We start from the raw sequence: 23,033 nt of genomic DNA, 5'->3' as shown, positions 1-23,033 counted from the left end.
TCCATTAACCACCGACACCTCAACGCCTCCACAGCCACTGCACACGGTCATGAACACAGTCAGACACACAGTCAGACACACAGTCAGACACACAGTCAGACACACTGGGCATTATTTCTTAAAATAAGAATATTTTTTGGTAACTTTCTATGAAGCCCATGTCTCTAATGTATTATAACTCATTGTGAACACACTTATATGGTGGTGTATAATCATAGTGTATGTCTATAATGCACTGAAGTGTGTCTATATTATTATTATTTTTATATTTTTTAAGTACTTATAAATGTCTCAGATTGCAACAATAAACCTGTTCATCATGCTATTGTTAAGCTATGTAGTCTTATTAATGTTAGTGAGCATGTTGTGAGGACTTCATTACGCCTATTACAAGGAGCGTTACAGAGTAAATACGGTTTGATTTCCTGGAGACACAATATGAAGAGACTTTATTGATTCAGAGCTGAACTCCTCCTCTATAAGCCTCGGCTCCACAGGGACAACACAGTGTACAGGTAGTGTGCAGGTAGTGTGCAGGTAGGTCAGAGTAAACCACACAGCAGGAACAACAGGAGCAGCTGGTAGGAATTCACAGTTTCTGATCAAAGACACTTGAGCAGTGTTCATCCTCCCTCACACCTCTTAACATCTCCACTGTTGCATTAAACAAGCCTGAGAGGAACAATATGAGCTCTGCACTGTTTTATTATGACGTGAAGTCTTTGAAATATCATCTATTTATGTTTCACACTTATTTCTATATTAATGTTTTCATGAATATATTCACATCTTCTTACACCGTATGTATGAAAAAATAATAACAGTGAACCTGATACATACGATGTGTTTGTATCTCGCAAACAGATGCACAGACACGCACACAGACACACACATATACATTCATGAATATACAGCTCCTGCAGAGATTCTGCTTATTCACATACTGGACATGCATGTGTGTAAACAGCACACACACACACACACACACACACACACACACACACACACACACACACACACACACACACACACACACACACACACACACACACACACAACAAACCTGTGTAGATATATACAGTTATTACAGCACATATAATGTTGCACCACAACAAAACAGAACATGTTCCCTAGTGTGCTCGACCTGCAAGACAATGGACTCAGAGCCAAAGCTAGATGCAGTGACAACATACATACAGAGTTTCTTTAAGTAGAAAAGACGAGCGATGATAATGGAACAGAATAATAAGTGTTGAATATTACGCTATAAGGACAGTCAGGTATGGTAACGATTGATGAAAGCACTTCCAGGTCATTTATGATCTTTTTTTGGCGTCAGTATTCAGACAGAAGTGGATTTAGACTTGAATCTGAAGCATCATCGAGTTAAATATTTATGCTGGACCTGCATGTGTGTGTACAGTCCACACATACACATACAACACAAACCAGAGTAGATACATAAATCTGCAGTATTTGCACATATAGGACAACACATTAATGTTGCATCCACACAGACACTAACTCATGCTGCCAACATGTCTGCTCGATTAGCTCATGTCGACATGCGAACTTGATTCAAAGGTCTTCAGGACATTAAGATAGTTGTTCATAAATGCTGTGCGCTGAGGAAAGTCCAGGTATCACAGTCATAGATTATTATCTCAATGTACAACCAGAAATGAATGAGTTTTAATCTAATATACGAAACCATTTCCTGATACAGAGGCTGATTCTACACCCTAAAAACATCCTTTAAAAACCTTCCAGGGAAACATAACCATGTACAGAGTGATCAGATAACACCAGTTATAGAGGCCATTTGGCAGGTGAACACAGGTGTGTGTTGAGATTTTGGTTTGAACACCACAGCTACAGATCGGCTGCTCCGATGTGCAGTGAGCAGTGTGTCTTAGTAAGTGTTGGGGAGTACGACTGCATATGTGATAACAGTAATATGAAGCTGCATGTAATCTGTAAACTGCCTCCAGTGATGTCACTCAGTGGCTAAATTGCATTGTGGGTAATGTAGGCAGCAGGTTTCGGTCTATCATTGCAGACTCATTACGGACGGTTTGATCAAATGATCCAAATCCATACAGCAGATTTAACACATTCATTTAAAAACCTGCCGCCGTCACTTTAATGATGAAAATTGGTGGAGTTACCCTTTAAAGAGCAGTCAGGTCAGATCATTAATAATCTTTGACATCTTCATTCAACATTTTTTTTAGATATTTAGCTTCCGGACAGAAGCTACAGAAGTGGATTTAGACTTGAACCTGAAGCATCATCCAGTTAAATATGTATTGAGTTAAATATTGAAAAGATGTTAAAGGTGACTGAAGGATTTTCTGGTGAAAAATTGACATTTCTGGTTCATAACTCCTAAAACTCATATAGAATATAGAGTATCTGAATGGCTGTGCTGGTTTTCACTTGAAACAGAGAGACTGTTCATCGAATCAGTGTCAAATAATTTGAAATTTTCAATCAGCCGGGTAACAAAACACTTCTGGCAGCTGTCCTTTGTGACTTTACCTCGACGTGCTGTTGAAGTGTCCGCTGGCTGAATATAAAACAGAAGAAAATCAAAATCTCTCCTTCAAGTTATTGTGATTCTGCTCGTCTGACCACACGAGCCACGCCCGACTCCTGCACCGATGCAAACAGACACGCAGAGCCAATGGAGGTTATTGATCTGATCGTCTCATATTCATGAAACACAAGATTGACATGAATTATTAACATATCTGGCTTTTGTTTGTCTGCCTTCAGGAATTCATTAATATTCAGACTGGGAGCTAAGATAAGTCATGAACTGGAGAAAATATTTTACACTGTGTATCCGATAATAAAGACAATGATATGTAGGGTATCAGACAGACGATGGTGGTCATGTTGGTTATGAGAATATGAGCCCATCGCTGCCTTCCTGCTCAGAAAACTCTGGGGATCTCAATGATTCTGTTTACAGGAACACACTCGGTTTTTTCTCCTGACAGACAAACAGCAGCTCAGTCTGAACGAACTCACTGGAAGCTTCACCTAAATCACTTTTCTCTCTCAAGCGTCTCATTTACATTCGGCCCAAAGTTTGAGACCCCTGAAACGTCGTCCAGATCGTTCCATTTATTCCTCTGACAGATAAAACTTCTGACGTCCCGCTGAAGTGTTTCCATTTTCTACGCTAACCTGCGCTCAGTGCATCAACCACTCATCCATGATCTGTGAAAGCAATTGACTTTCAGCTGAAGCCGTCTCCTCTCCTTCGGCCTGAAGAGACACCGCTCAGAGAGAATCTGGATTTTAATGTGATCACCACCATCCTCAGTTTACTGCTGACAGTATCTAACAAGGGATTCATGGAGACTATGCTAACAAAACCATTAAGATACTCTACAGCTTATACTGTGATCACAGTTTATAGTCCACATTAACAACACAGTGACTTAAATGATGTATTTCAGAGTCACTTTCCTCAGATTTGACTGTTAACCACCAAATGAACCAAAAAATAAATAAGGTGATTTTGTAAGACTGAGATTATTTTGTTACATTTACAGAGAATATATTTTCATGGTTAAATGAACAAAAATAAGCAAAAATGTACAATTCTTCCTTCAGCAAGTCAAATATTTTTTCAGGGTTTTGGCTGCACCGACTCATGACCTCGTGATACGATCTACAACAATGATACAACCTGAAGCGTTTGCATTTCCTGTCCTACACATGCCACGTCTGCTACACGTCCTCCATCAGGAATACTTTCTTCCAATTTGTGTGAAATAAACAGAAGCAGCACTCGTCGCAGGGTGCATCTGTTAAAACATTGTTTCTTGTTATTGCACCTCTTATTGTCTTCTTTCATCAAATCCTGCACATCAGAGAAAGTACAGTAATTATCTGATCCGGCGCTGTCAGAGGAGATGAAACAGAAATATGTAATGTTTAAGAAATCCTCCTGATCAGGCGCCGTGTCTTTGATGTGAGATGAACACGTTATGCCCTCAGACTCTCACTAAATGAGCTGACCCAGTTGCTTCTTGATTACTGGAGCTTGTAAAAAATACTGATCATAAGAGAAGATAATTACACATTATTGTAGGGCAGAAACATTTCCTGGTAAGGATGAAACCCTGATGAGTAATACTCGTGTTTAGATTCATTACCTACACTCACCAGCAGCTTATAAAGCCTGCACGAATTAATCACAATCTTTATTACAGAGCTGCATATTGTGCAGAACCAATGTTTTTAATCAGGCCGTCCTTTTTCACCCACCACGCTTCATTTTTGCACCACAAATGAGAGCGGTTGAAGCATTACCCGTGAGAGCGCTGCATGAAGCGGGCTCCACACTGAACAGTGTTAATACTGATTAATGAAAGAGCATTGCAAATGGAAAAGCTGTACAGCAATAATACACGCCCAATTTCTCTGAATGTGTGTGAGTCCTGCTGCTGCTGCTGCTGCTGCTGGAGAAGCAGTGTGAGCCACTTCAGCTAAGACAGAGCTATTACTTACTCAATGCACACAGATGCCTTCTGCCATGGCAACACCTATTAGACTGAGAGTCGGCTGACGGACTGCTAAACAGGAGAGCTTTTGGTCAACACGTTTCAGGACACATTTCTGAGCCGCCTGTTGGTTCTGCCCAAATGTAGTCTTGTGTTCGGTGCTAAAATGTCTGACACCATGAAATCAATCAATCCAAAACTTAAATCATCAGCTGCTCCGATTTGGTACTTGACTTTTAATATCTAAAGACATGTTTTAACATCCATCTGATCAAGATCCAATCAAGACTTTTATTTTGAAGTTATAGAAAAAAAAAGTAAAATCCAGTCATCATCTTCTCCCCCCGTGCTGATGGAAAGTCAGGTGACCACATTATATATATCTACATATTTAAGATGAACTCTTCACAGTAGCTGCTACGTGTTAGCACGGACCCCATCTGAAGTGCGTGCACGAGCTTGAGGATGTAAATAACATCTTATACAAGTTAGTTTGGGATCTCTTCTCTTCTGCAGACTGTGATTACAGCAGACGAGCTGTATGGAGACATCTGATGTTTCTTTGGTTGTTTTTTCTGTTTTAAATCAAGTCTCCAGATACTTCAGTGGTTTAGCAGAATGCTACAACTCTATTTTACTGTGAAGCTCCAGAAATGTTTTGAAATCCGACTTTCCATCAGCACGAGCATGAGAAGATCACCACTGAATTGTACTTTTTGGGTGAACTGTCCCTTTAAAAGCCTGCTCTTCATTATTTTGCTCTCTGTGTCTCCTCTCTGCAGCTCGCTGCGTCTCCACAGTGTGCTTGTACTCGAGAGTTTGGATCTCTCTCCACTGGCCGCAGAGACTCGTGTCCTCATGACCCATTTATGACACTTGCTGCCAGAAATCATGTCAGCTGCCAGGCCACACGCTGTAATTTAATCTAACTGGCTGCTGTTAATAAATAAAATATGCAAACCAGGATTAAATCAAACCACTGCTCCCAGGACTTTAATTTTTCCTTAATGACCCTTTTTAAGAGTATTTATTGAACACATTTGAAGAAAACGTCCCCACGGGCAGAACAGCCACCAACTGGAATTTTTCCACATCATAATGAGACCGAGTGTGAAAAATGCATTTTTAGACTTTGATCACTTTCACAATCTCTACAATAAATTGTGATTTCAATAGTCTACACTGTATAAGAGCACTGCATAGGATTAACCTGAAGGTTTGTTAGGAGAGGGTCACGCAGCAGAAGAAGTACCGCAGCTGGGATGGGCCAATTCAAGATGCAAACACAAAACTGTAACTTTTCTGCACAACTGGTGTGTGAATGTTGGCACACTGTCGTTTTTGGAGTCGCTGGCAGTCGACCCATTCTGACGAAGATGTGTTGCTCGAATACAATCGGTGTGTTAACATGTGAAGATACTTGTGTCCAGTTTGAGACTAAAAACAAAGTCTTTGATTGCTCCGACGTACATGGGCTAACTCGCACAGCACAGGTAGCAGTGAGTATGCAGTATTTGCTAACAGTGCCATTTGAGAACCCGTTACATACGATTTCATTATGATACTTCCAGGCCTCAGAGCTGTCGGCTAACTGGAACCGTCCAGTCCAACCATTTCACAGCTGGAGGAGGCTTGGTGAAGCTGGAAACTCTTCTCCACCCTGCTCTGCTGGAGGGACTTTCATCTAACTTGTTCCTCCAAAAACGTCAATAACCACTTACAAATTTCCCAGGCGCTGTAATGGCCTCCGTATAAGAGACGTCTACTCTCGAGTGACAAACATGCCTCACCCTCAGATCACAAGCAGCATCTTATCAGTCATCTCAAGCACTTTGATATCTGCGCTGTTTATCTTCCCCAGTTAACATTTTGAGGATTTCTCGACAGCAGCACGGAGACGATCCAGGCAGGAGGGACGGACCGGCCGAGGACGGACTCTTTAATGGGACGCTCCCAAAATTAGGATATGAGAAGCTGGGGAAATATCACACAGCAGATTATAAATGTGAAGCTGCAGCTGCTGAACAGATGTATTCCTTGTAGGTGAAAATGAGCAGTGCAGTGATAAATATAGCTGCTTCTACAGCGTTAACAACAGCGGGTTCCTTCTTATTAACACCACATGTTTCGAACAAACAATGAGACAAAGTTGGGGTCCAAACTGCTCAGTTTAAAGTAACACCAGCAGCTCTTTGTTCCAGCTGCAGCACTCTGTAATTAATACAAACAGTAGAGTCACATTCTAACAGAAGAGATGAGTAAGCCAGATAATTATAGCAGAGATCCAACAAAAAGCATCTAATGCTGAGGTAAGATGTTACTGTAGCATGCTAATCACTGCTATTAGAAAAGTGCTTCGTCATTTTCTTTGTCTGCAGACTTTTTAACCTCAAACTTTCAAGTTTTTGTGATGCTGGTTGCTCCTGATAACTCTGCCCTTCATTTCTGAACCTTTAGAAAGGCTTGAGGTGACGGTGGCGCTTCGTTTCTTAAACTCTGCTCATTGGCTTCATTCCAAAACAGTGAAACAGGAGACGGTGACACTTTATATTAATGTACCTGTAATAAACAGGTATGAGGTATTAACATGTAATAAGCATTTAATAAGACTGTATTACCGATGAAATGACGTTTACTACAAGGACCTTATGGTTACAGTGTTACCACTGTGTTACACAATCAATATTTGTTTGTACTTTTCCTGGGATTTGTCGACAATAAGAAAAATATAGAATATCTCCGGCATGTGATGAAGACGTCTTTGAATCACTGGCGCTGATCACTAAATCAGAATCAGAAATACTTTATTGATCCCTGAGGGGAATTTGCTTGTGTCACAGCTGCTCCCATTCAAAGTCTTAGAAATATGCAGAAAAAGCCCACCAACCCACAGTTACTGTATAATCATGATTAAGTGGTAAAAATCAAAGTAGAGTTTCTCCTTTAAGTCAGAGCTGCAGAGACAACAACATGAGAAGCCTCAGGCTGCAGAGGAGCAGGACATTAAGTGTATTGTGATGCCGCGTGTCTGAACACGGCCATCATCTCTCTGTTTCTTCATCAGTCAGCGCTGCCCAAACATGTGAGACAGATGCATGAGGGGACTTTTTCCACTGGATTAACCAGCGGCTGCTTCTCAAACACTCTGAACCACAGAGATGCTCCCACTGCACTCACCTTCAACAGCCCAGGCCTTTTACTCTGAGGACCCAGTCATGATGAATCACTGCAGCTCCTCTTAAACTAGACCTGAGCTCACACTGACCTCCCACCCTCTGTGTTAAAATACACCAGTGGACATAAATCACTGGTGTGGTAAAGACAAGTGAGTCAAATAATAATGAATGTATTTCAAAGTGTTGGTGTCGAGTAAAGCTCCAAACTTATCCGCTTTACTTCAGCTGTTCATTATCAGAAGAGGACCCGTCCTGGTGTCCGGCCCACTCATCTGTCCGTTAGCTTTGTAAATAACTCCACAATGATGAAACCTTTTCTGAATATCAAACATAAAAGCTCGCTGTAACTCTTTCATCATGCCAAATTAAAAATCATTACTGAAAAACATTTACACAAAATATCACCACTGATGATGAATTTAATGGAGACAGGACTCCGTTAGAGGAGAAACTGGGTATTTTTATTTCTTATTTTGACTTGATTTTATAGTTTTGGCCTCCGTTCCTTTGATTAACGATGACACTGTATTCACTGAGCTAATTGCCGAGATGCGGGGATGCATCAGCTTTGTTATGGAGGACTGACTCAGTCAAAATCAAAAATAACAGGAAGAAATAAAGAAATGTCTGAAAAAGTAAATGAATATTAATATAATTAAACACAGGTATTAATTTATCGTATTTTTACTTTGATTTGCTTTATCTATTAAATTATTCATCTTTCACTTGAAGCTGAAATATATGAAGAAAATGGAAAAGAGAAATAAATAAGTTTGTGGGAGAAAAATGCAAAATAAAATGAAGACAGAAAGAAATGAAATTTAAAAATGAACAATTTTAAAAAACAGAAATAACATTTTATGTCACATTTCAGAAAATTGATTTAATACCTACATTTATTCTTTTGATTCTTTTTGGTGCGTTTAATTATTTAATGTTTTAATATTTGACTGTTTCAGTCCTCCACACTAAAGAAATCCGACAGGGAAAATGAGGAATTATCACATTTCAGGTGGAAAAACTTTTAGTTTTAACGTCTTTTAACACGATGACATCATGTTCTGATCCCAGTGTTAGTTTTGCTGAGTTTAATATTTATGTAGAAGAAGGATATTATGGCCAAAAGTACAAAAATATGACTGATGATATAATAAAGCAGAACCATTCATTAAATAAGCTAAAGCAGACGCTGATGACATGCAGACATAACTTCAGGCTGTAAAATGTCAGATTTTTTAGGATGAGACAAATTGTTGCCAATTCATTTAGGACATCTTTAAAACGCTTGTACAAGAGAACCAATGCCAGGATCATTAAAAACGTCCTTCCCTCGGGGTGCATATCAGTTAGTAATTACAACCCTCTCTCTATTCACCATGAAAGGTCAAACTGGATGTGAAACTCTGCCAGCACACCAACAAAATGTTGATTCTGACGAGAACTTTTTGTCAGACCACTCCCTCAGTTTTTCTCTGCTCTTTTTTTAAACCAACCTCAACATCTCCCTCCGGTTTGTGCGTTTCATCAGCAGCTGACTACAACCCCCTCGTGAAATCATCACATGAATCGACCATGACCTCCCTCTCCGTGTGTCGGCCCCGCACAGATTGGTATTTGGCAGTCACTGGTGGCGTGTTCTGCCGCCGAGTGGGACGTCGTAAACAAACATCTGATGGCGGGATGGAGGTGACAACAGCCCACAGAACACTTGTAGTGCCACTGTCGGTGAGCGGAGGCCCTGATGGATGGAGTCGAGCTCCGCCGCTGTCCCTTTAGCGATGCACAGACGAAGGCAGAAAAGTAAATAAACAACTAAAATGTCAGCACTTGAACGTCTCGGAGGCATTAGCTGCACTCCCTTTTGCATTACAGCAGAATCGGAGCCTCTCCCCAACAGCTAAATTTGGCCAGCAGAGTCATTTTCCCCACTCATCTGCAGGCAGAAGCTCCATTAGTTCCTCTGAGGAGGCACTTTACAGAAACTTTGCCACTTGTGCTGCTGCAGACACAACAATTTCCATCCATGAAGATATGTATAATTCAGAGTAAGTGCACATTTTTATTTGTCCTTGTGGATGTGGAGCTTTTACGTGACCAATGACATGTGATTCGATTACATACTCGACCGTGCGCGATGTTTCAGCTTCAGCATGTTGTGTTTACGGAGCTCCTTCAGAGGCACGAAAGGTTCGCTGCTGGTTCTCAGAACTTCACTGAACCGTTCAGTCGACCTCGCGTTGAAAACAAATCATTTCATTTCTCCACCGACATCAGAACGGAGTCATTTAAAGGGAGCACTGTAAACAATGTGACCAACTAATGTATAACGACCTCAAGCTTCAGTCAGGGAGGTTTTATTTTACAGCTTTTTCACAGCTTTACATGAAGCTTTTGTAAAGAAATGTAAAGTGAAATGGCAGATAAACTGTAGCTGTGCATGAAAAACACAGACAATGACTGCACCGCCCTCCTTACTGTCTGACTGCATCTGAGGTGCTGCAGTTCATTATGAAACATCACGCTCAAAGACTCTATGTACAGCGTTTTATGAAACTTGTTTCTGCAAACCGAGCTAGAATCTGTTCATGTTGCGTCTGTGTTTCAACATTTGTCAGAGAGATACCACTGCCAGAGAACTAGCATAGCATTGTGACAAGAGAAACACTGGAAATTGAACCTAAAGACACGTGAAGTTGCGAAATAAAGAAATGTAAAGATTTAAGTTACCAGTAAATTCATAATGTCCAAAATCAGCCCAGATGTCAGCTGTCAAAATACAGGGTGTGTTTTTTTATCGCTCGCTCATGTCAAACACGTGATGTAACTTTATAACTTTATTGTCTAGCTGAGGTCAGACAATCAAAAATCAACATTAGTGATCTATTAAACTCCTCATTATGGTCTGTCACTGTATCGATGCAGACTCTTCTAGAGATCCGGAGATTTGCAGCCCATGTTAGTGACAGTGTTGTATCATACTTCAGATGTGGTACAGAACATGCAGAACACACTGTGTGTCACTGTGAGTCCAAACATGATCAGACTGAACAAAGCTGACAGGGTCACATACATAGTGTGCTATTAGATGGAACTGATCAAAGAAACATTAAGACTTTGTGACTGATTCACCATTAATGACTCAAAGAAGCAAACAACAGCTCATGACTCAGGATGGTGTACATGACTTTAAATCTCGATATCGTCTAAACAGAACGAGAATTCTTCAGATGGCTCACAGTAGAAGATTTAACTGCAGAGATAAACTACAAACGTATATTTCAGGCAAATATTCAACACAGTCCAGGTTCACAACAGCTGGACGAACAAACTTATTCATGAAGGCAGACTTCTGTGACCAAATTCTTGCCCAGGTCACACTTGAATCCTTTTACTGAGAATTTCCTCTGAGGGCGCCTGAGCAAAAGATATCCTCATAATGTTCCACTAACACATCTAAATCATCCAACGCTCCTTCTTCCTGCTTCACTTCTTTCCAGCGGTGACGAGGAGCCGGAGCTGAGCCACCGTCTGGCTTCTGTGCTGCCTGATCAGCCAACCAGAGAGCGTGGAGAGACTGACACAGGAGGGAACACGGTTTGCCAGCCAAACGTTACAGGAAAACATTTATGTGGCTGTGGAGGGAATGTGAAAAATCTGCTCCACATGAAATGATGTGTTATCTGTTCTTAATTAATTTGGGAAAAAGGAGAAAAAACTGTGCAGCAGTGAAAGTGAAAACAGAGCCCAAAGTGCTGTAAAGAAACCAAAGACGATCACTTGAAACTGTAAAAATAGAGTTGTGTCAGTGACTGCCACAGTGGTGAGACATTTTGACAAGTGTGACAGTTGGCAGTTTCTGTGAGATGCAGCACAGAGATGCAGCTGTAATGAGCTCTTAGCATCTAAAACAGACAAAACTTTAAGAACTTGATGCCGACATGATGAAAAAAAAGACTTTTTAAAACTGTACAGCTCCACAATCTATTTTGGCTGCATGATGACAATTGTCGTGCCTCATGGGTCCCTCAGATCCCCTAACAGCCTCACTAACTTCAACATGAGCACACTGGCAGTAATGTTTGGCCTCAGCAGAAACTCATGCAGTGTGCTCATCTTTATGGCCCAGAGACAAGAGAGGTGTCAATGTCAATATGGGGGCTGCACAACATTGTCAGTGATGAAGAGCAGAGCCGCCGTCGCCACAGATGTTCACTTGGCTGCAAAAAAGACCGAATGCTCATTACGAGAGTCAGAGCGTCGAACAGTAAACAGAGCGGCCGGGCCATGCGAGAGGGCTCGGCCGGCGGGGACGTCGTCAGCACACTAATTCAGTCATTTCTGACCAAAATCAAAAAAGGCAACAATGTGCGGCTCAGTACGGCCCAGTAGTCAGGACTCAGCCTAATCTGACAATTCAGTGGAGGAGAAAAGAGGAGAGGAAGGCAGCAAAATCATTTAGTTGTTCTGATGAGAAACTGCATGGATAGATCCTGATAACTACTGATCTAATGAGGCTGCGTGTCGCCTGTGTGACGGAGCAGCCAAACGACAGGAAAAGGCAAAAAGCAGGATGGTTCTTGTGTGCTGAACAAATATTTGCAGCCATGAGGAAGATCTCCACTGATGTCTGTTGCTATGGCAAAGAACTAGACAACATAATTACAGTGTACAGGAAAGGCTTTTAACGGCTTCCTCTTAAGTTTAGGTATCTTAGAAGTGGAAATCTCAGTCGTGTTCCTGCTTGCTTTGACTGGATCCTAGAACTTAATTACAGGCCTGAAAACAGAGGCTGTTTGTCTGCAGCAGATGAAAAGGCTGCTGTGGGTCTCGCGGCGGGTTTCCCCTTGAAAGGGTTGAGGGCTTTACTTAGTCTCCCTCAGGTAATTCAAGCTGCTGTGAGCAATCTGTGCTTATAGACTATAGGCAGTCATTAACAGCGTTTGTCACTGCTGATTTTCAGCCTCTGATTTTGGAGAAAGTGTTATTTTTGTGCACTTTTTCATCCTGATGAACAAATGCTAATGAGAGAGAGACAGGTGAAATCAGGACACAACATCAAGAGAGCTCGCCACACGCTGCTGTGCATCCAAGAACCACCGACCAGGAAACAGAGGAAACACCTTGTTGTGCCTCAGATAGACAGTTTGGACCGGTCACAACCCGCGAGGCCGTCCAGAGGATTCACATTCATTCAGAAAGACGAATACACAATCCAGCAGCTCCCTTTATCCAGCAGTAATTATGTCATGCAAAGGACTAGTCCAGTCAGAACCATGTTCTCTAATGAAGATTATTTGAACACAGACAACATCAGGCAAAACAACCAAGGTACCATCACTGTCACATTATGAGTAAATGCAAGAGTTTAAGATGCTGCGAAGTCAACAGCATGGACTTTCATTACAGAGCTGCAGTAGGTAACAATCAAGCAGCAGCCTTCATGGCTGAAGCTGAAGCCAACACTGAAGTAACAAAAACAGTGTGCAGTTCCTCAAATGGCCACTTGAGGCTCCAAACACGAGTCAATCCCCAGAAGAGCCCATGTTAAAACTTGACAGCAGAAATCAACATGTTCACAGCCTGCTACTGCCCTCAGCAGCTCATTTACCCGCTCATGACAACTTTTATAAAACTCACTTGATTAAATGACATTAAGGCTTCAAGTTACACATAATTAGGGGCGGGGCGTTTTTAATGTAATGAGCGACCCTGCAAGTGTTAACCAGCCGCTGGAGCCGGCCAGCTCTGGAGGAATAAACAACTGGAGCGGAGGAGAGCACAGTTTGGTTTTTAAACTGAATTCATCTTCACTCTCGCTTCTCCACCTGTCTGCAGCAGCGAGCCGTGGAGGAGCTGAAATCCACAGTAATGTACTGTAATTCTTTATTTGACTGCTGAATGGAGGGAAATGTTCTTTACTTCATTAACGTACAGAGAAGAGACGGGGAAAAGAAAAGACACTGCTGGATAACTAAAGAAACTGAGAAACACAAACACCCTTGGAGCTGGTTGTCGCTCGATATCTTGCAGCTGATGTGAAGCTGAGTCTTCTGTCTGATTTGGGCAAATGTAACGTAACGTAACGTAACGTTTTATTGTATCTGCAGCTCTACTCACATTACAGGTTTTTAATTTCATTGTTTTAATGTGTTATTGTCACTGAAGCCCTCAGGACAGCGGAGTGAACATCTTCTATAAACACGATGATACTCGCAGCAGACAGATGATTCGTCTGTGTCTATTAAATGTCAAATAAACCATAAAACAACACACAGACAGCAACATGTGGGTGGTCATGTGATGGAGCAGAAGAGATGTGATTGGATGACCAGCTGTATGTGACCTGATACCATCACTGTCACTGGCAGCCATTAGGCCGATATGTAGCTGCCAACGTGCTCTGTGAGTCTCTGTGGTAACACTGATGCTCATGTTGATGATGTGACCTTGGCAGACACTCAGTCTGTAGCTCAGATGTGTGGAAGTAAAACACATGAGAGTGAAACCAGGTTTAATTGAACTGCGCAGGCTGAAGCAGAGAAACCTCAGAGTTACACATTTAATGAAGCTGATTGACCAGCTTCTGTTGACGTCCTCGGCTGCTTTTAAATGTGCTCTCAACACCTTTTGTATTTGCTCTAGTTACGTCACAATGCTGAATTTACTACATAAAGTGAGTCAGGGCTGCAACTATCTATTATCTACTACTAACTGATTCATCATTTGGTCCATGACATGTTAGAAAACTGTTCATTAAAACTGTTTACTTGTATTTTCTGACCAACAGTCCAAAGACATTTCATTTACAGTCGAATAAAACAGAGAAAAACAGCAAATTCTCACATTTCACATGATGGTACAGTAAATATTTGATATTTATGGTTGATAAATATAATAAATGCCAAATATTAACTATCAGCATTCAATCATCAAGACTGTCTCCCGACTGATAAATCAATTAATCAGTTACTCTGCAGTCTGTTCTGTAAGCCCTCGGATAATTGGACTGAGTCGGCATTTTTGCAAACCCGGTTCTGTCAGTGGTTTCACAGTTACACATGTTGAAACACGGTCTCCAACAGTGGTCTCTGGCTTGGCGGCCTTCACACCTGGCCAGTTTAGGCACAGAAACCACTTGGCTGGAGTTAAAAAAAAAACATCATGTTTGGTCCTAAAATACCTGGTTCTGTCCCCACAAACACGGCTGGAAAATGTCCCGGTGTCTCAATAAAAATATCCAGTGGTTTCATGTTTACAAATGCTGAAACACTGTCTTGAACAGTGGTCTCTGACCTGGTGGCTGGCTTGCCCGGCTGTTACTCCATCACCACTTCCTTCATGTACAGATTTGGACATACGGTATCTGCAGTTTGCAGAAATGTAAACTGCCAACATTATATATGTCCTGATAGTCCTTTTAAAACTCCTCCAGAGCCACAGAAGAATATCCACCTGTTTCACCTGTTTCACCACTCTGCACTGTGGGCAACACTTCACAGCTCATCTTAGATTTACTCGCATCATCTGAGAAGTTGAATTAACCATCAGACACCATCAGACACCATCATGCTGTCGGACTGCAGAGAAATGATGTCATTAATACACACTGTATGATTCTTTACATGCTGATGAACATTTATCTACAGAAGCCCTGAGGGGCAACTGAGGGGAGACATTTTTTTTTCTGGTGATCCATTTTCTGAATGTGATCTAAATTATTCTGTATGACTTGTGATCTGGTGTAAAAAAAGTTCTGCTGGGATAATGTTTCTAAGTTCCTTAATTTTTTCCATCTGTGAAAACGCTGATTTCAAAAATTCAGGAGGAAAAAAAAAAATGTGTGAAACAGTAAAACTTTTTTTTTTCAGTAGGAAAAATAATTTCAGAAGTTTTGTGAAACTGAGGAAATTTTTTCATGATAATTTTTTTTGGAAAAAAAAAAAATTCTACACAGAAAAAAATTCTCTCCTTGAAAAAAGTGAAAGACTTTGAAAGATTATCCTTGAAAAACTTTTTTTCCCACCTGATCACAAGCCACAAACACAGAGAGAAAATGGATCGCCAGGAAAAATAACTTCTCACTTGTCCCTCGGGGCTTCCGTAGATTCACTCGCGGCTCTACAGATAAATCTGACCCGACCCGTCAGTGTTCAGCTAACAGGCGGAGCAGGAAGCGAACATGTTCAACACACATCCTGACACATAACCTTAGAGGTACTATCACAGCTCTGTGTGTGTGTGTGTGTGTGTGTGCCTCCATCTCAGCCACACACACACACACACACACACACACACACACACACACACACACAGCAGCGTGGAGGCGACAGCATTGGCTGGGAAGGCGTCCTTTTGGAGGACAATTATTCTAAGTAGTTTTCCCATCAGCCGGCGCCACGAGCAGAAGACCCTCGGGTGAGCCAGAACCTTTCTGAGGAGGCAATCGGGAAATAGCCACTGTCCAATTTATTTGATAAGGCGAGTGGAGCTCAGACCTGCCAGCAGATGCAGAAGGGAGGAAAATGGGGGCTGTGCTGCAACCTAGTTGCTGACATTTCCAGAGTTCAAATCACTCTGCATACAGAGTGATTAGAATAATATTCCAGCCAAGGTTCAGGGGAGATATTCAAAGTTCAGGGCACGGCGGACAACTGTTAGCTCGCACAGCGGCAGTAAGGTGATCAAGCAAAACGGTTACTACCGCTCATCAGAGCGTGAGATAGCAAGGCTGTGTGATTACAATACAGTGATGCATGCTACCGACCCTGGGAGATAAAACTCAAAGATCTTTTCAAGCTGTGGGGAGGTGTCAGCGCTCCTGACGCTCCCCCGAGGAACTTGTGTTTCAAATTGGACAGCTCAGAGTAAAACTAGCTCTCTCTGGGGATCCTCACCCACACAGAAGCCAGGGGTAAAGAAATGCCATCCCTCTCTGGGGAACACACACACACACACACACACACACACACACACACACACACACACACACACACACACACACACACACACACACACACACACACACACACACACACACACACACAGTAACAGGAATGATTCCTCGGTGAGAAATAAATAAAAAATCACAGAGGATCAGCTCGCAGCGTGGTGTCGTATAAAGCTTGAAATGATTCAACTGAACGTAGTTTTAACTTGTTTAACTCAGAGAAACACAGAAATGTTTGACTCACTGGTTTCCACTTTAACTTAAAACATACAGAATGATAACTTTAACATACATGAGATGATACTGCACAGATGATTATTGGATTATTATTTAAACAACAACAGAGTCACTGCAGAGTACATGCAGGTTCTGCAGCGTCTGGAAAGCCTCAGGCTCTGAGAACTTACAGTGGGTCATTGTGATTATATTGGTCAATGTCCTTGACGACACTCAGACCCTGATCACACGAATGAGGGTATTTCTTTAAACGAAGCCTTTTCTATGCATCTTGGCCTTTTAGTTTGCTGAATATGAACTTTTGGAAAACTCCCTCCATCGGGAAGAAAGTCAGGAATTTGTTGAAGTCTGGTCGGGCAGAAACTGACACACGTACACTTCCTGATTGATCAGCGTGTATAACATCACTGACATGTGTTATGATACTGTAGAGTATTTAAATTTGTACATTAACAGAATGGATTTATATTGTCAGTGTGTAGAGACAAAATGGCTGTTATTGTCCCGGAGGATTCTGAGAAGAGCAGTCACATTTTACTGCTTCATCATTTCATCCTGGTTGTAGTTGGTGTTGCCTTGGTCTCGGCCCTGACACCTGGTACATGTATCAGTAATGCAAATCAGGTAAAAAGGTAAGAGAGCCTCTGATCCGTCAGGATGTAAAGAACGAAGGAAGGAAAAGATTTTTAGGCACATTAAGTTGCGTCATGTTTCCCAATAAACTGTACACAGAGTACATTAAGAGTTTGCAGGACAGTCATAAAGGACGTCCAGCACTAAAAGTTAACTCCCTGTAATTTGGGCCAACTTCAGCTGTTTAAAATGTAAACTGTCTCCTGAACTGAAGGCATTAGGAGGAAATTTGGACGTGATGGAAAGTGGACTGTAGCTGCATCCTTAATGAGGATAATATCAGAAAGATGTCCTCAGGTGGACTCTAAAGGTCGAGCATGATCAATTATGTGTCTGTGCCTGAATACAGTTCACAACAGTCTGTTTCTCTCTTAACTTTACAGACAAACTAAGAAACAAGCTCAGACGATGTGACTGGACCTGTGCACCGTCTGCGGCACTGACTCAAGTCAGAGAGGTAACTGTCAGACGATCGATGTCTCAGGCAGGTCATGTTGCAGACAGAAGAAGAAGAACCACAACTCAACCTGAAGCCGGTGAAACCATCCATCTCTGATCCACACAGCCATGTGCAGCCAGCTTTCTTTTGCTCTCCTACAATCGATTCTCAAAACATCTTCAGTAATCTGAGGCAAACACAGCTCCTCTGACAGAGTGCTGCTGGCAGCAGCGCTTTGAATGATGTCAATTATCCTGCAACAAATGACAGCAATACACCTGAGAACTGCTCGCCGCTATCTGACATACCCTTACCTTGCAGATCTCACTCTTTCAAATGCAAATCTGCCTTCATTTCCCCTCGGCACAGGAATTCCTCCCTGTACTGTATATCAAATTGGAAGAGAGAAAGAGAGACATCCCTCAAGACAGGAGCGTGAATAACAGTCAAAAGTAGCCAATAATCTGCGTGAGGAGGAGAAAGGCTCCGCTTGAACGTCATCGAGGCGTCTTTGAGCCTCTGCAGAGCCGCCTGAACACAACTGTGGAGAGGAAACGCTCGAGGAGATGAGTTAAACCTTCCAGACGTCTCTCTGTACAGAGCTTAAAATGAAAATGGGGGACACCTTGAAGTGAGAAAGATGACATTACAAAGAAATCACATTCCCATATAGCTGTCATTATGTGCTAAAAAGTGCACGCTGGCCTGCCTCCAGGCAGGCCGTTCGACTGTGGAAGTAGCTTCCTGGCAGAGGATTCATCAGCGTCTGCTGTCTTTAAAGCCTGTAGATGTATTGTGTTTCAGAGGCTGGTCAGACCTGGTGGAGGGACCACCTGTGACCACATCTCATGTTCTACATCAAACAAACACGTCAGTCACTTTGTTTTCGACACAAAGAGCTTCATGTAGAACATTTGCTGAAATTACAAGAAGGCCCAAATAATGAAGAAGAATTAAGATTTTCAATTAAGAATTTCTACATTTACAAAACTTCTTTTAAAGGGAGTCTGCTGATATGGCGGTCCTTCACACCTTCATGTACACACTACTACAATGTGATCACATGCAGCCCAGACCACCTCTGACTGTGATCAGACCTCAGATGTGTCCTCACTGTGTCGCACCTGTACTTGGAGCTGTCCGCCTGTGATCGGGCCTTACAGAACATCCTACAGCCTCAGAGACAGAACTCTACGTGTCCTCTTTGACCTCCACCAAAGGATTATCCAGCCCCACACACTGACTTCCTGTCTTTCCTGAGTGGACACTTCTCCATTTGAACCTTTATTCCCTTGAGGAATTCAGCATCGCCTTGAGACAGAGAAGTCATCCGGTTTGCTCACTGCACTAACAGGACTACATTCATAATCCTCTTCCATTTCTTTTTCCAAACCAAAAGGTACGTGTGACACATTTTTATTATTTTCATCTTCTGTAGCCAAAATCAGAATTTCAGAAATGTTCACGAACAGCAAATATAATCCTGTTTCTGCATTATGTAATCAGCCGTATGAAAAGATTCCAGGAAGTGTTCGTGCTTCAGCATCATAACAAACGTCTGTCTGACCTTCACAGACAGGGTTTAGCTTTCTTCCCTTTGGTCAAAGCTTGCAGTTATTCCCCTCCTGCTCAGGCAGTTTAATCAGGCTCGCCATTTAGCCAGTTCAAACACATGTCGAAAGGAACACAGAGATGTTGGAAATCGATTGAGGCAAATGTAAGGTGTGGTGTGGAATAGATGAGAAGTGCCCTGCGGCGCTTCAGGAAGATGATTCAGAATATCTGAGAAATCAAAAGAGAGAAAAAATGAACCAAACAACCGACAACAGTGTGAAACAGCGTTTCATCCCTCACTGACTCCTTGGCATGCAGCTCCACCACATCAGGCTTTAACCGGTCCACACTCAGTGGAAAATATACAGCAGACGTGTTTTAATATTAGTTAGAAAGACTAGAAAAAAAGAGAGGACCAATAAAATACAAATAACAGAAGTGGAGTAGACAGACAGGAGCGCTTCAAACTGGACTGCAAAGAAACACATCAAGTTCAGTATGTCAGGATTAGTCGTACCTCAAACATGAAAGCGGGCAGCATATTACCAGAGTGACCAGTACCGGCTAAAACTGTAGCTACCGTTAGCTAGTTAGCTCAGTTAGCTGTGCAGCTAGTGGTCCTGTTAGCTGACTCAAGTCTGTGTTAATACTGCTAGCACAGGAGCTTTGGAGCGCTGTGAGGAGGAGCTTGTCAGGACTGACCGGGGAATGCTTGCAGGGAGCAGGGCTGGAACCGGGACCAGTACCGGCTGTGGACCTAGACTCAGCAGCCTCCCAGTGAACACACCAGACCCGGAGTGAACACATCCTGTGGTTCAGACTGACGGAGGCCAGTGTGACGACAGTGAATACCACAGGAAAGCTGTGGTTTGTGAGTGTTAGCACAGTAATGTAATCATATACTGTCCTCTAACAGCCAGCAGCTCTGTTTACCTCTAATGAGTCAGTAACATTAACTCATATTTAAACTGCGCGTTGTATTTAAATGTGTTTGTTAATGTGCTGAATGATAATTACCGTCCTTACTCACAGTGTGTTAAAATGCTCAGTTAGTCCAAACAGAAACAGACTTCCACAAATTAAATAATGTGCTGCGTATTTAAAGTAAATACACATCAGACTACCTCTGCTGCTGCTGCTGCTAACTGCTGCTGCTGCTAACTGCTGCTGCTGCTAACTGCTACTGCTGCTGCTGCTGCTAACTGCTGCTGCTGCTAACTGCTGCTGCTAACTGCTGCTGCTAACTGACGCTGCTGCTAACTGCTGCTAACTGCTGCTGCTGCTAACTGCTGCTGCTGCTGCTGCTGCTAACTGCTGCTGCTGCTAACTGCTGCTGCTAACTGACGCTGCTGCTAACTGCTGCTGCAGTTTGGAAATGAGTTTCTTGGATCGTTTGCAGGTTTTCACTGACTAAACTTCTAAATTCTGTCGTCAACCAGGGACACACATACAGTCTACAGGCTGCTTCAGATGACTTCTCCCTGTGGGCAGCTCATTAAAATGCTAATGGTGTGATTGTGTACCGCTATCTTTAAAACAAGATGCCATACTTTTCCTCTCCTATGCATCTCCTTATCAGGATTCACACATAATGATCAAATTATCTAGATCCAGCTCGATTCATGCAATAAAGATAGGAGGAAGATTTATGATACAAAGGTCAACAGACACAACTGGAGGTGTAAAATATCTGTTTGGTCTTTTTATAGTAAATTAAGTCAAAGCACACTCTCAGAACAAACAGTCCTCCTGTGTTAGCCTCCAGCATCCTTCAGGTTGAAGAGGAGGCTGAAGCTTATTGCTTTGCTCAAGGGCAACTCAGCTCATACACTCCACCACAGCTACAGACCTTCTGGACACAAAAACACACTTTAATCTTTATGTTACTTTGCTTCACTGTTTAGGAATTCATTAAAACTAGCGTATCACTGAATGACCTGAACTGAAGAGTGATTGGTTGGAAAAATCTGCACAGTCTAGGCTAAAAGGCGATAAACAGTAACGACCGATAAAACCATTGAAACTGTCTCATATGAATCGACCTGCTTCTCTTCTCCTCTGTCGTCACCACGTTATTGTGAACACGTTAAGTCACGTAACAACGATCGTACAACATGTTGATGCAAAAGACAGAAGACTTCACTTCTTCTGCTAAAAGACTGAACATTTTTATTTTAGATTGATTTAAACTTGCAAATAACGCCCTGCAGCCCACAGCACGTCCGTTTCATCGGGTTAAACTTGAAGGAAATATTGTGCCCACGATTATACATAGAAAATAAATACATACACACTCCTGTGTATTAATGCAAATTGCACTTATTTACATACACAAATGAGGATGCAGCACATGACTGATTCATTGTTACAAACAAAGAGAAAAGGATGTTTGTTTTTTATGTTAATATAGAACAGACGGTTCCTTTTCAAATTGAACTTTCCATCTTTTCCACACACGTCTCTCTCCATCTCTGCCTTTATTGCTCCGAGGCGTTCTCTTTGTCTTTACTGAAGAGGCTAAATGTTGTAAAAAGGTTTTCCATCAGCTCCCTCCAGCTTCTGGAGATGTGAAAACTGATCATTTGAGCCTCAGTTTGCAGTGAAAGAGCAGCAGTGTTTTCCTCGCTGCCTTAAATCAATCTCTTCGAGTCTTTCTCTCTAAAACCAATCCAGCATTTCCCACCAAACCTGACCTGCTGCCACAAAAGAAACTCAACTGCCTGCAATAATTACACAAGTGTCTCAACCTAAATGTTGCTATTGATTTATTGATGTTAAATCCTATACGTAGCATGAGTACCAGCATTTCCTCCTCAAGACATCTGTGCATTGATTCTCTTCCATATGGACGCTCGCTGAGCTTCCACTCAATTTGAATCTCTATCTCACACAGTATCTTCACTGAGTAAAATAATTCAGTCTGTGCCGTCGACAGTCGAGGACATGAGGGGGCTGCTTCCCTGTGGCACTGACTTCTGATGAAAATTGTATTATTTTGGTGCAGTTTATATAACTTCTCCTTCCATCCATCTTCAGCTGCTCTCTCATATCTCTGTGCCCTTTCACCAAAGAGCAGAAACAATGATGCCAGATTAATTTCAAGAAGATATAAATGTCAGGTTGAGCACTTTTGAAAATCAATGAAATATCAGATTCTCTCTCTGCATACTGAATATGGCGAACATGGAGAAAGGCAAAGGTGTGACCACAAGAAGAAAACATTTTTTCTGCAGGAGAGTTGAGTTATTGTGAACGACCGTCTTGGTTTGCACATATAGAGATTAAACTGTGGAGTGTACAGGAAAACCTGTAAACTCATGTCTAAACATTTTTTTATTCACTGCACACATTCACTTTTACTCTCCATTTACCTTCAATGTCTCGCTTCAGCACACTTTCCATTCCAACAGCATCTAATTAAAGCTTTAGCAGACACAAGTGAAGGCTTCTCATGGTTGGAACAGTTCCTACAGATCACCTGGCTGCAGAAACACGGCCTTGGAAAAAAAATGTGGCAGAAAATGGCG

General features: G+C 42.1%; 1 protein-coding gene across 1 annotated transcript in view; it reads right to left on the bottom strand.

The window, feature by feature from the left end:
* The window catches only part of tmem132e (transmembrane protein 132E), a 380,209-nt gene that overhangs the window by 63,844 nt on the left and 293,332 nt on the right, over positions 1-23,033 (bottom strand). The window lies entirely within an intron of this gene.

Source organism: Pagrus major, chromosome 13, assembly GCF_040436345.1.
Source record: "Pagrus major chromosome 13, Pma_NU_1.0".
Taxonomy (NCBI): domain Eukaryota; kingdom Metazoa; phylum Chordata; class Actinopteri; order Spariformes; family Sparidae; genus Pagrus; species Pagrus major.
Note: the sequence above shows the minus strand (reverse complement) of the source record. Positions and strands in the feature narration are given on the sequence as shown.